Here is a 12,366-nt window from a genome sequence, read left to right as displayed (position 1 = left end):
TATTCCCTGCTGGAAATCTGCTATGTTGAGTGAATTCAATGCACTTCTTAACAATAAAACTTGGATATTAACAACACTTCCTCCAGGCAAGAATCTTATAGGCTGCACTTGGGTTTTCAAGATTAAGCTTCACTTGTCTAGTGTTATTGCTAGATATAAAGCAAGATTAGTGGCTCAATGATTCTCTCATCAGCCTGGTTTTGATTTTAATGAGACTTTGAGCCCTGTGGTGAAGCCTACTACAATCAGAATTATCCTTAGTCTTGTTGTGTCTCTCGGCTGGACAGTGACTCACCTTGATGTGTATAAAGCCTTTCTTAATGGTGAGCTTAAGGAGGACATCTACATGAAGCAACCAGTTGGTTTTGAACAAGGGGGTCCTCACTTGGTATGCAAACTCAACAAAGCAATCTATGGACTAAAACAAGCTTCCAGAGCATGGTTCTTCACGGTTCATTCTGTCTTGATCAAGCTTGGCTTCTCCCAGAGTAAATCTGATGCTTCCATGTTCATTAGACAGAGATGTGGGAGGTTATCTACTTGCTTATATATGTAGATGATATGCTCATCACAGGGACTTCTCAAGACTCCATTCAGAAGGTGATATTTCAGCTTAACTCTTGCTTTTCATTAAAAGATCTTGAGAGTTGAAGTTGTCAAGACTTCTGATGGAGGTCTACATCTTTGCCAATCCAACTACATCAAAGATCTTTTAAAGAAAGCTAACATGACAGGAGCTAAAGGCTGTCCAACTCCAATGATTTCCACCTCAGAATTGAGCAAAAACTCTGGAGATCCATTTTCTGATGCAAAACTCTACAGAAACATTGTAGGAGCTCTGCAATATGCTTCTATTACCAGACCAGACATCAATTTTGCTGTCAACAAGGTGAGTCAGTACATGGCTGAACCATTAGACACACATTGGAGGGTTGTGAAGAGGATCTTAAGATATCTTTCAGGGACTTTAGATTATGGAATTCAAATTAGAAAGTCTACTGGTGAGGTTTGTGCATTCTCTGACTCAGATTGGGCAGCAGACCTAGATGATAGGAGATCCACTACAAGAGTGTGTGCCTATCATGGAAGGAACCTTGTCTCGTGGTGTGTTAAAAAGCAAACTGTGGTTGCTAGATCCAGCACAAAAGCTGAGTATAGGAGCCTGGCTCAAGCAGCTGCTGAAGTGAGTTGGTTGTCTTCAATGCTTAGTGAATTGAAGATTAAGAAGAAAGGGAGTCCAGTGATTTGGGTGGACAACTTGAGTGCAATTGCACTGGCTTCTAACCTGTCTTACATGCAAGAACTAAGCACATTGAGATAGATATCCACTTTGTTCGAGATAAGGTTCTGAGCAGGGAGATTGAGCTGAGGCATGTTCCAACGGGGGATCAAATAGCAGATATATTCACTAAACCCTTGAGTCATCAACCCTTCGTGAAGCTGAGAGAAAGGTTGGGAATAATATCTTTAGCCTCACTCGTATTGAGGGGGCGTGTTGAAAGAGATAACAAAGTTGGTCAAGCCGCTGCATGCCAAGTTGATCAAGCTATTGGTCAAGCCGCTGCATGCCAAGTTGATCAAGCTGAAAGAGATAACAAAGTTGGTCAAGCCGCTACTAGCCAAGTTGATCAAGCCGCTGCTAACCAAGTTGATCAAGCCGCCACCTGCCGAGTTGATCAACAAGCCGCGATCCGTGATCTCAAGTCATTGGACCGTCAAGTTGATCAAGCTGGAGTGCGTTATGCGCAAGCCAGAACAACCACGAACTCCATGAGAGCTGAAGCTGAGAATGAGACAAAGAAGAGTAAGGAGTGTGCGGCACAAAAGGAGCCAATGATCAACCTCACACGTGTTGAAACCGCAGACAAGCCAGCTAAGATGGAGGACCACATGTGTACTTGGCGCGACGTGGTGTTGCGCGGTTTAAAGAGGAAACATGTCTTGCAGAGTTTGTTAAAGTAGATTAGTACAATATTTTAGGTCTTTTGAATGTAGTATATATGTATTGCATCTGGTTACATTTAATAAATGAAAAATGCCGATTTGAGTGAACTCTCCAAATATATCTCCAGAGTGTGTGTGTTCATGACTTCCGCAGCTTTCTTTCAGGTACCTGTAAATTCGGGTACGGATACTCGCAGGTACCATTGTAAAGCAATATACAAACACAGTGTATAACATGATATCTAAAGTACTATTCGAAAATGCATATTTATTTTGTATACTCGTACTCTTCTAATACACAATAACAACTTAAGGAGTTATAAGAAACACTTGCCTAAGTTGATTTCGTCGTCAGTTGATTAAAAAAGTAGAAAAAGTACTAACTCCTAAATTCTAGCAATAAAAGGATTCATGTCATTACATTTTTTTTATAAAAATTTTTCTCCTATTGTAAAAGTATTTGAATTAAAGATTTCTTCATAAACCTAAAATTAAAGATTATACTTTTTCCATCCATATCTGTGGTAAATAAGATTTGAATTCATTATTGATAAAGCAGGAATGAGAAAATAAACAAATGATGATAAAATTTACAGAAATAAAAATGAAATTAATTTTTGTGCTTAAATCAATATTTTATTTGTCTCAGCAAGTATTTGTTTTTAATTTCATATCATTATCATGACAAAAAAGAACATGGGCCTGTCTATAGGGAAATAAAGTGCAATAATAGAGGACGAACTATTTAGCATGATTTTCCGTCCACGTTTTTTTAGACCCTTCACTAATTCTATAGTGGTAACTGTCACATAATATTCCAGACTCCCCTACTTAAAAAAGTGAATAAAGAAATATCCATTGGCTCAATTAACAACTCCTTACTTTATGTAGAAACGGCTGAGGTCGGTTTGTCGGTATTATAAAAACATTTCTCCTCTTATAACGAAAAGTGCATTGACATCTACAAGAATATAATTAATCTTATATAATTTTTTTTTAAAAAAATAAAAATAAATAAATACCACTACACATTATGATATTTTTGGAATTGCTTCAGTTGGCAATGTAAAGAGATAGATATGGATTAGCGATAGAATAGTGGAGTCGGATGTCATTAGCCACTGTTGCCATGAAACAAACTGAATGCTCCACTACAAAACTTTCCACCAAGGGTACGTTTTGTATTTCACTGTACACGCCCTTATTTCCGTCCACTCTCTTCACTCTATATAAACTCAGCCACTTTGTCGACTATTCTACCAAGCTTTTCTGCAAATTTCAGCTTACATATTACCTAAATTGTTTAAGTGAGAGAAAGCTGCAAAACCAACTCGATCATATCCAATATATAAAGCGAGTTTGCTTTCACGCTTCTTTATTATTTATATAATCCTTCCGTCTCGGTCTCAATCTAGTTAAATCGTATTCCTTTTTATATTGTCAAAAGTTAGTCGAGTCATTTTCTTTTTCTTAAATTTTTTATTCACTGTCTTATTTTATTCTCTCCTTATCTTTCTTACATTGTTTTCTATTTTACTTTACTGTGTTCACTTTAACCTTTAACCTATTAATTTCTTAAATCTTGTACCCAAAATAAATGTTCCAACTACCTTATAGACCATATAATTGTTCTCAACTGTTTTTTTTAATTTATTTTTCTTTCCAATTGTGTCAGTCATGCTAGTACTATTTTAATCCGTATTCCAAATTTTATAACGAATAAAACATTAGTGGATTGTACATAAAGTTGGATTTGTTTCCAACTCTAAATCGGGAACTTTTACTTCTAATATATGGAAATGTTAATGTGAATCAATTAATTTCGGAAAATTGTATCCTACACATTGTAGTAGTCCACTTATAGTGTCACCTCACATATCATAATATCTTTTCAATAATGCATGTATACCACAAATACAATTTCCCTAAATTTTCGTAATTTCTCTATTGGCGGATTTGATCTTCTAGAAATCTGAGTTCGTTGATATCACTTTCGTTCATTACTTCTCATCGACACAAATTCCCCACATTCCAATTCTATATTCATTGAATCTTGAGTTTTCTATTCAGTTCCGTTATTGTACTTATTTTTTATTTTAATCTTTAAATTGTTTTAAAAATAGGTTTCCTTTTTCATTATCTTTCTTCACCTATCAGTTGATCTCTGGCGTCAAAAGTAGAAATAAATCAACAAGGAAAAAAGGTTATACATTAAAAGTGACAAAGTTATCGTCACTTTAAGAATATGTACCATGATACTTTTTCCCATGATATTATTTGAAGGAATATGAGATAAAAAGAAGAAGAGTAAAATGTGATACTTAAAACATTTGTACGATCATCTTTTATGTTTTGATATAATAAATTTGCAATACATCCTGGTAGAATTTTTTTTAATGAGAAACATGATTGTTTAGAAGAAAATGTTGGAGAAAATGCAAGAAAGAGTAGAAGTTGAGGAGGTTGTGGAAGAATTTGAGTTGTTAACGAAGAGAGTTCAGAGGGAAACGCTGAAGAAAATCTTGGAGCAAAATGGTGCAACTGAGTATCTGTCTCAATGGGATCTCAACGGAAGAACTGATCCAGACACCTACAAGGCTTGTGTCCCCGTCGTCACACATACCGATATCGAGCCCTATATTCGACGGATCGCTGATGCCGGAATCCTCCATAACTCATCCATCATCACCGTCCAACCCATCCCCGCCAGTTTGTATTTTGTTCATGGCTCAATCTGTTTGGAATACTTCTTTTTATTTGCCGAAGTACTATATTTGTCCACCAAAAATATTTTTAATATGAGAAATAAAATTAATAAATTAAGAGAAACATGTAGGTGAAATACTATGATTTTAAGTAAAAAATGGGATCACCTCATTAGAATGAGAAAAATGGAAAGTTTACCCACCTTATTTTATATCACTCTTGCTCTACCCACTTTTTCCTTTCATCTTTCTTACTTTACTAATTTTTCTCATTAAAATTCGTGTCATCTACAAATGAGACTATTTTTTTTTATGGATGGAGGGAGTATATCATAAATAAATAGACTATCCAAAATGAAAAACTAGAACTACTCTCTCCACAAAAAATAATTCCATCTTTGTCCGTACACCATCTTTACATCTCTATCCACTTATCAAATTTAGTCTGTAGAGTATTAAAAATGGAAAGTTACGCTCGGTTTATTTTTCTCTCTTGTACTTGTTTTACATTTTCTCTTTTACTACGTTGCTTAATCCACTTTATCTACTTATATTCCATTAGTTACCAATTTTATATTAATATTCATGTCATTGACAAACAAAATTATTTTTGAAGGACAAATCGAGTATTTTTCGTGGATGAAGGTTGTCATGACCGCCCTTTGGGGTTAATAAATACGGGCGATCGTGATTAAAAGGATTAATAAACAGACAAAGAGAACTAGGGTTTCAATAACGAGTTGGGCAAAAAATTAATATTCAAAGAAAATGACCAAGATATTGACATTATCCAACAAAAATCCCAAGTATCCAATATCCAAACGATTCAAGTTGCAGGCCCAACGAATGATAAGTAAAAGCAAAGTCACAGCGGAAATGACCAAGAGAAAGAGCGACGTCATGTGTGGAGACACAACGACTCTCATAATTCAAAGATAAACAATTCATTCTCTAATTTACTTGCTCAACACCACCATATTCTCGTCGTCGCTCAACCTGCACATAGGGAAAACACATGCAGGGCTGAGTACTTAATATACTTAGTGGACACATGCCGAAAATAGTTGATAAAAGTTATGTCATCCATACCATAGTGAACTCGAGTTTTACATTTAGAAAAGAAAATCATCGAGTATCACAAAAACAGATACATAGCCTGGCCAGGCAAAACAATCTCCCCACTTTCTCAACAATCAATCATTCACATCCTCTTACCATAGTGCGACGAAAGTGTGGCCACACTATTCGCCCACGAGACCGGCCGACTAGCAAGGACGGCTCACGATCCCACCTGTGTACACTAGCCTGATAGGGTTTGCGGCCCTACTCAGACCCGAATTCGTTTAACATAGCCCTATAGCCTAATGGAGCGAACTCACAAACTAGGCATCAGGCAACAATCTCAACATAGCCCTATAGCCTAATGGAGCGAACTCACAAACTAGGCATCAGGCGACAATCTCATCATCAAAACAAACATGGCATGACATAACAATTTAAACCACCCTTATTCCACCATAATCATATTTTTGAAAGCGTAAAAGAGTTTAGTAAAAGAAAGCCCACCTCGACTGCTTAAATTCTCAAGTACTCTCTTCCCTTTGGTATGACGATTCACTTGCAATGATTCACCTTTAACATTTAGATAATATATATATCAACACACTTTTCAAATACATAAATAAAGATGCATGCATCCTAAGTAAAGTCTTTTATCTCATTTCTTGATTTTCGCATATTTTCAATTATTCTGCGGCCGTTTGTGCCCAAAAATTCCTCCGTTGGCTCATCGTACTTTCCTCCAAAATGTAGAAATTAATCCCAATATTTATTTAAGCGCTCTATGAATTATTCCGGAGATTAATTAAATATTCGTCACGATTAATTATCGGCCCAAAACTTAATTATTTCCCCACCTTATATCTCCAATTAAAATTTAAAGCCCAACAAAATAAAAAGAACCCAAACAAAACATCCAATTTTAATTTGTGAGGCCCAGATCCTTTTTCTTCCCCCATTCTACACGCCTCTCTCACACTCTCTGTATCTCCCTCTCTCACTTCGACAATTTGAAGAATTTTCTCAATTGGTCGTCGCCTCCGCCGATTCACTCCTCGTCGTCGGCCGCTGCTCATCGGGAGGACAAATTGCGGCCGCCATAGTGCTGTCGGCACAGTCACCGGGTCAGGCTTCGACAGCCTCCGTCGCACGTCGCCGCTGCTGTTGTCCAATCCAAATCCGTCTGCACAGAGCCGTCGAGGGTCTGGTAGGGCCGATGTCAGCCGCTGCTGTCCCAGCCTATCGGTCAGCCACCGATTGACTCCGACTCCACCCCGAACAGACATCGCGCAGCCCCGAAACGTCCCGGAACTAACCCGTTCAGCCCGAAAGACTCTGATCCCACGAAAGGTAAGTTCCCCTTATTCAAGTTATGTTCTTTTGGTTTAGATTGTGTTGTTTAATCGCGGTAAAAATGGAAACAAGTAAAATGGATCATCCGTATTTGAATATAGTCGAGGGGATGCTAATCGTGTGGTATGGTTATATTAACTTAACGTTTAATTTATCATCATCACTGTTAATGATCTGATTAGCATATTTTACGACTGCAGTCCGTACACTTGAAGTCAATTAATATAGCAGAAACTCAATTGTTGATTGAATATGTGGGGAGTGAAGTGTGATGATGTGTTGGGAGTAGAATGCGATAATTCATGTTTAGAATTGGGTAGGAATTTTACCTCTGTGAATTGAATTTGGTTGTGGAGTTCACAAAGCTGAAAAGGGAGATTCTTTGAACGCGGGAGTTTCGATTTCTATTGATAGCAATCTGATGTTAGATTCTGAAATAGGAGTAATTTAGGTACAAATCGATGGACGAATTGTTTACCTTGAATTGAAATTGAGCAGAATTGGTCTTGGTTTTTCTTGCTTGCAGAGAACGTGTAGAATAGGAAAATAAACTGAATTGGAGATTTAAAATAGTGGGATGGGTGGTTTGGATGTGAGAGAGATTTGGGGAGAGAGAGGACGGTTTTTCCAACGTGGGGAAGGAGACAAATTTTCGAATTCTGCTTTCTTCTCTTTTTTTTATTTTAGATAAATTTGAATTTATTTAATATTTATTTGCAGATCACGGAGGATGAATATCTCATGACGGAGGAGGATAATCTTTACAGGGAGACAATTTAATAGATTAGTTTGATTCACGGTCCTTTGTATTTTATTTAAATTGTGCAGCCCACAATTTATTTATCACCGGACTGGATTTTTATATTATTTATTTAATTTATCGGATCCAACACGGAATCGAGTCCAATAAATATTCTTCACGGAAAGGAATTATTTAAATTCGCCTTGTGATTTACTTCACAATTTCTAGCTCTAGTAATAAATTATCAATTATTCACAAACATTTTATTTCACCCCACATCAATTATTCAAGCAGACACGTCACATAATCAACAGAGTTGACCCAGTCAAAATTCCAACTCAAAATTAGGTCACAGAAAGTATCCAACAACAATTCCACTCGACAATTAATCCATGGACTTCGCAACATTAAAAGCATTAAATGCAAGTGCTTTAGGGTTCGAAAATTAGGGTTCAAAAAGTGGGGCGTTACATCCTACCAACCTTAACAGAAATTTCGTCCCGAAATTTGTTACCCTCAAGTAAAGAGTTCTGGGTACAATTCCATCATTTTATCATCATTCTCCCATGTGACTTCTTCATGCCCATGATTTTCCCAAAGTACTTTCACACAAGCAATAGGTTTATTTCTCACATTTTGGGTCTTTCGGTCCAAAATAGATTGCGGTCTCTCCTCATAGCTCAAGTCGGAATTCAACGTGACTTCCTCAAAACAAATCACGTGCTTTGGGCCGAATACGTATTTTCGTAACTGGGCACATGGAAAACCTTGTGCACATTTCCATGGTTTGGTGGTAGGGCCAATCGATATTAGGCCCACTCTTTCAAGAATTTCATAAGGCCCAATAAAACGTGGCTTCAATTTTCCCTTGACGCTAAATCGGGTTATCCCTTTTGACGGGGATACCTTTAGGAAGACTTTATCGCCAGCTTGGAATTGTAAGTCAGTTCGTCGGACATCCGCGTATGATTTCTGTCTGTCTTGAGCTTCTTTTATCCTTTCACGAATTTGTCGAACGATTCCCACCATTTCTTCAACTGCATCGGGTCCAAGTATTCTTCTTTCGCCAACTTCATCCCAATAGAGCGGCGATCTACACTTTCTTCCGTATAATGCCTCGTACGGCACCGTGTTTATCGTTGCCTGAAAACTTTGTTGTAGGCGAACTCAATCAGTGGTAGTGCTGCCTCTCAACTTCGTCCTCGGTCGAGTACCACAACTCTCAACATATCCTCGAGAGTTTGGATCGTTCTCTTGGACTATCCATCGGTTTTTGGGTGAAACATTGTGCTGAAGTTCAATTTGGTTCCAAGCTTGAAGTAAATTTTGGGTCACGATCGGACGTGATAGTCACTGGGACTCCATGCAATCGAACTATCTCCCATATATAAATTTGAGCCAGTTTGTTAGACCCATAGCTTATGAGAATCGGTATGAAGTGCGCACTCTTGGTAAGTCGATCTATAATTACCCAAATGGCGGTGTTCCCTCTCAAAGTCCTCGGCAATCCCGTCACTAAATCCATGGCGATGTGTTCCCATTTCCACTCAGGAATCTCTAGTGGTTGTAACTTCCCATACGGTCGTTGATGTAGAGTCTTTACTTGCTGGCAGACTAAACACCTTTCGACGAATGACGCTATGTCCCTCTTCATACCATTCCACCAAAAGGACTTCTTCAGATCTTGGTACATTTTTGTACTTCCTGGGTGGGCGGTGTAAGGAGTCTCATGCGCTTCACTCATAACCTCATTTTTTAGCCCCTCATTATCCGACATGCATAGTCTTCCTTCGAAAGTAAGGGCATTGTCACCTTCTTCACTAAAATTCCCAGATTCGCCAGTTCGCACTTCTACACGAGTTTCCTCCAATTTCGCATCCATCTGTTGTACTTCAATAATCCTCGACCTTAGATCAGGTTCAACAGCTAAAGTGGTGATTCGTGCATTCACTGTTTCAGGTGTCCTCACCACTTCCAGACGCATCTTGCTGAACTCGAGAATCAGGCTTTCCTCTTTGGTGAGAAAAGTGGCCAGTTGGGAATGGTCCTTCCGGCTCAAGGCATCTGCCATTACATTTGCTTTGCCGGGGTGGTAATTGATGCCGCAATCGTAGTCCTTCACCAACTCGAGCCATCTTCGTTACCGCATGTTCAAATCTTTCTGTTCGAAGAAATACTTCAGGCTTTTGTGATCCGTAAAGATCTCACATCGGACTCCGTAGAGATGATGTCTCCAAATCTTTAAGGTGTGTACTACCGCTGCTAGTTCCAAGTCGTGGGTTGGATAGTTCAACTCGTGTGGCCTCAATTTTCGTGACGCGTAAGCAATCACTTGGTTGTTTTGCATCAATACACATCCAAGTCCCACCTTCGAAGCGTCAGTGTATACCACGTAGTTCACTCCTGGCTTTGGCACAGCTAGAATCGGTGCACTAGTTAGCTTTTCCTTCAACAGTTGGAAACTTGCCTCACACTCTGGGCTCCAATTGACTTTTACCCCCTTCTTGAGTTGTTGGGTCATGGGTCTCACTATCTTGGAGAATCCCTCTATAAACCTTCGGTAGTATCCTGCCAAGCCTAGGAAACTCCGAATCTCGTTTGGTGTTGAAGGTGCTTTCCATTGCTGTACCCCCTCAACCTTGGTGGGGTCCACTCGGATTCCCTCTGCTGACACAATGTGACCAAGGAAGTTCACTTCCTTAAGCCAAAACTCGCACTTGCTGAATTTGGCATACAGTTTCTCACTCCTCAACGTCTCCAATGTGATTCGCAGGTGTTCCTCATGTTCCTTCTCATCCTTCGAGTAGACAAGTACATCATCTATGAAGACCAAAACGAATTTATCCAAATATGGATGGAATACTCGATTCATCAAATCCATGAATACCGCAGGTGCATTTGTCAATCCAAACGGCATTACCACAAACTTATAGTGACCATATCTCGTACGAAAAGTAGTCTTCAGTATGTCTTCTCGTCGGACTCTCAACTGATGGTATCCGGACCTTAAGTCTATCTTTGAGAACACACCAGCTCCTCGAAGTTGATCGAATAGGTAATCTATTCTCGGCAGTGGATATTTGTTCTTGAGAGTCATCTTGTTCAACTCTCTATAATCGGTACACATTCTCATCGATACATCCTTCTTCTTCACAAAAAGCACAGGCGCGCCCCACGGTGAAACATTGGGTCTAATGAAACCCAAGTCCATAAGCTCTTGTAGTTGTATCTTGAGTTCTTACAACTCTTTAGGCGCCATTCGATATGGGGCCTTGGACACCGGTGCCGACCCTAGCTCTAGGTCGATTGTGAACTCCAATTGTCGATCTAGCGGTGGACCAGGCAACGCTTCAGGAAAGACGTCTGGAAATTTTCCTACCACAGCGACATCCTCCACTTTCCTTTCTTCCTTCTCATCTCCTTGTAGGTAGACTAGATAGGCAGGACGCCCTTTTCTCAACATCGTTGTGGCTTGGAGTGCGGAGATGATAGACGTTTTTCTGTTCATCGTGATTCCATGATACACGATTGGTTCCTTTCCAGGGGCTTGTAATGATATTTGTTTATCCTTACATCGAATCGTAGCAAAATTGCAGTCAACCAATCCATTCCCAAGATTACATCGACATCCTTCATGGCCATAACTTGTAAGTTGTGCGCGACTAGCCTAAGTTTCCCCATTACAATTTCTACGTTCGAGCATATTCGAGAGATCTCTATTACCCCTCCTACTGGTGAGTTCACCATCATCTTATGTTCAGATTTAGTAACTGGCAAACTTAATGTGTCCACACATAGTTCTGATATGAAAGAATGTGATGCGCCCGTATCAAACAACACAACAATAGGTGTATCGAGGAGTTCGCCCATACCTGCCAAATTCCCGTTCTCGTAACTCCCTTGTTCAGTCTTGGGTTGTCTAAAACTCAGCGCATATGCTCTAGCCTGGGAGGGAAGTCTTGGACGGTGAGGTTGTTGTTGTCGCGGAGGTTGATCATGATTCACCCTTGGTTGCGCCGGTGGTGCCCTCGACTGTGGATGGAACCCTTAGTTGTTCTGCCTTGAGCCCATCCCCACGTTCTTGCTCGGGCACTCTCTAAAGGAGTGGCAAATTCCACCACAGTTGAAGCACTTGGTGTTATTCAGCATTCTGCACTCTCCGAAATGGTACTTGGAGCATACATTGCATTGTGGTGGTCTGGGTCGGAAGTCACTTCTCTGATTAGAGAAGTTTTGTCTGCCTCCATACTATGGTCGGTTCTGGGTGGACTGGTACCTCTTGCTGTTATATTGGGTCCTGTTCCCATCCCACTTCCTCTTCTCTCGGGAATGATGTGGTAGAGGTAAGGCCAGTGTAGTGTTCTCCGTCACTCTCTCCTTGGGCATAGCTACCTCAACATTTAGCGCAAGGCCCAACGCTTCTGCATATGTAAGTCTCCCACGACTAGCTAACACCATCTTTATCTCATGCCTTAGACCCTCACGGAACTTCTCGGCCAGTTTCTCGTCAGTATCAACTTGTTCAGGTGCATACTGGGTCATATCGCAGAGTGTGCGATCATA

General features: G+C 39.7%; 1 long non-coding RNA gene across 1 annotated transcript; it reads left to right on the top strand.

Annotated features, from left to right (window-relative positions):
• The first annotated feature begins 3,010 nt into the window (after nucleotides 1-3,010).
• On the top strand, nucleotides 3,011-4,773 carry LOC121763869. The gene is made up of 2 exons (XR_006042509.1): nucleotides 3,011-3,116; nucleotides 4,362-4,773. It is a non-coding gene; the product is annotated as an uncharacterized LOC121763869 (long non-coding RNA).
• Nucleotides 4,774-12,366: the final 7,593 nt, after the last annotated feature.

This window comes from Salvia splendens, chromosome 14, assembly GCF_004379255.2.
Source record: "Salvia splendens isolate huo1 chromosome 14, SspV2, whole genome shotgun sequence".
In the NCBI taxonomy this organism is placed as follows: domain Eukaryota; kingdom Viridiplantae; phylum Streptophyta; class Magnoliopsida; order Lamiales; family Lamiaceae; genus Salvia; species Salvia splendens.
This window is presented reverse-complemented; position numbering and strand designations above follow the sequence as displayed.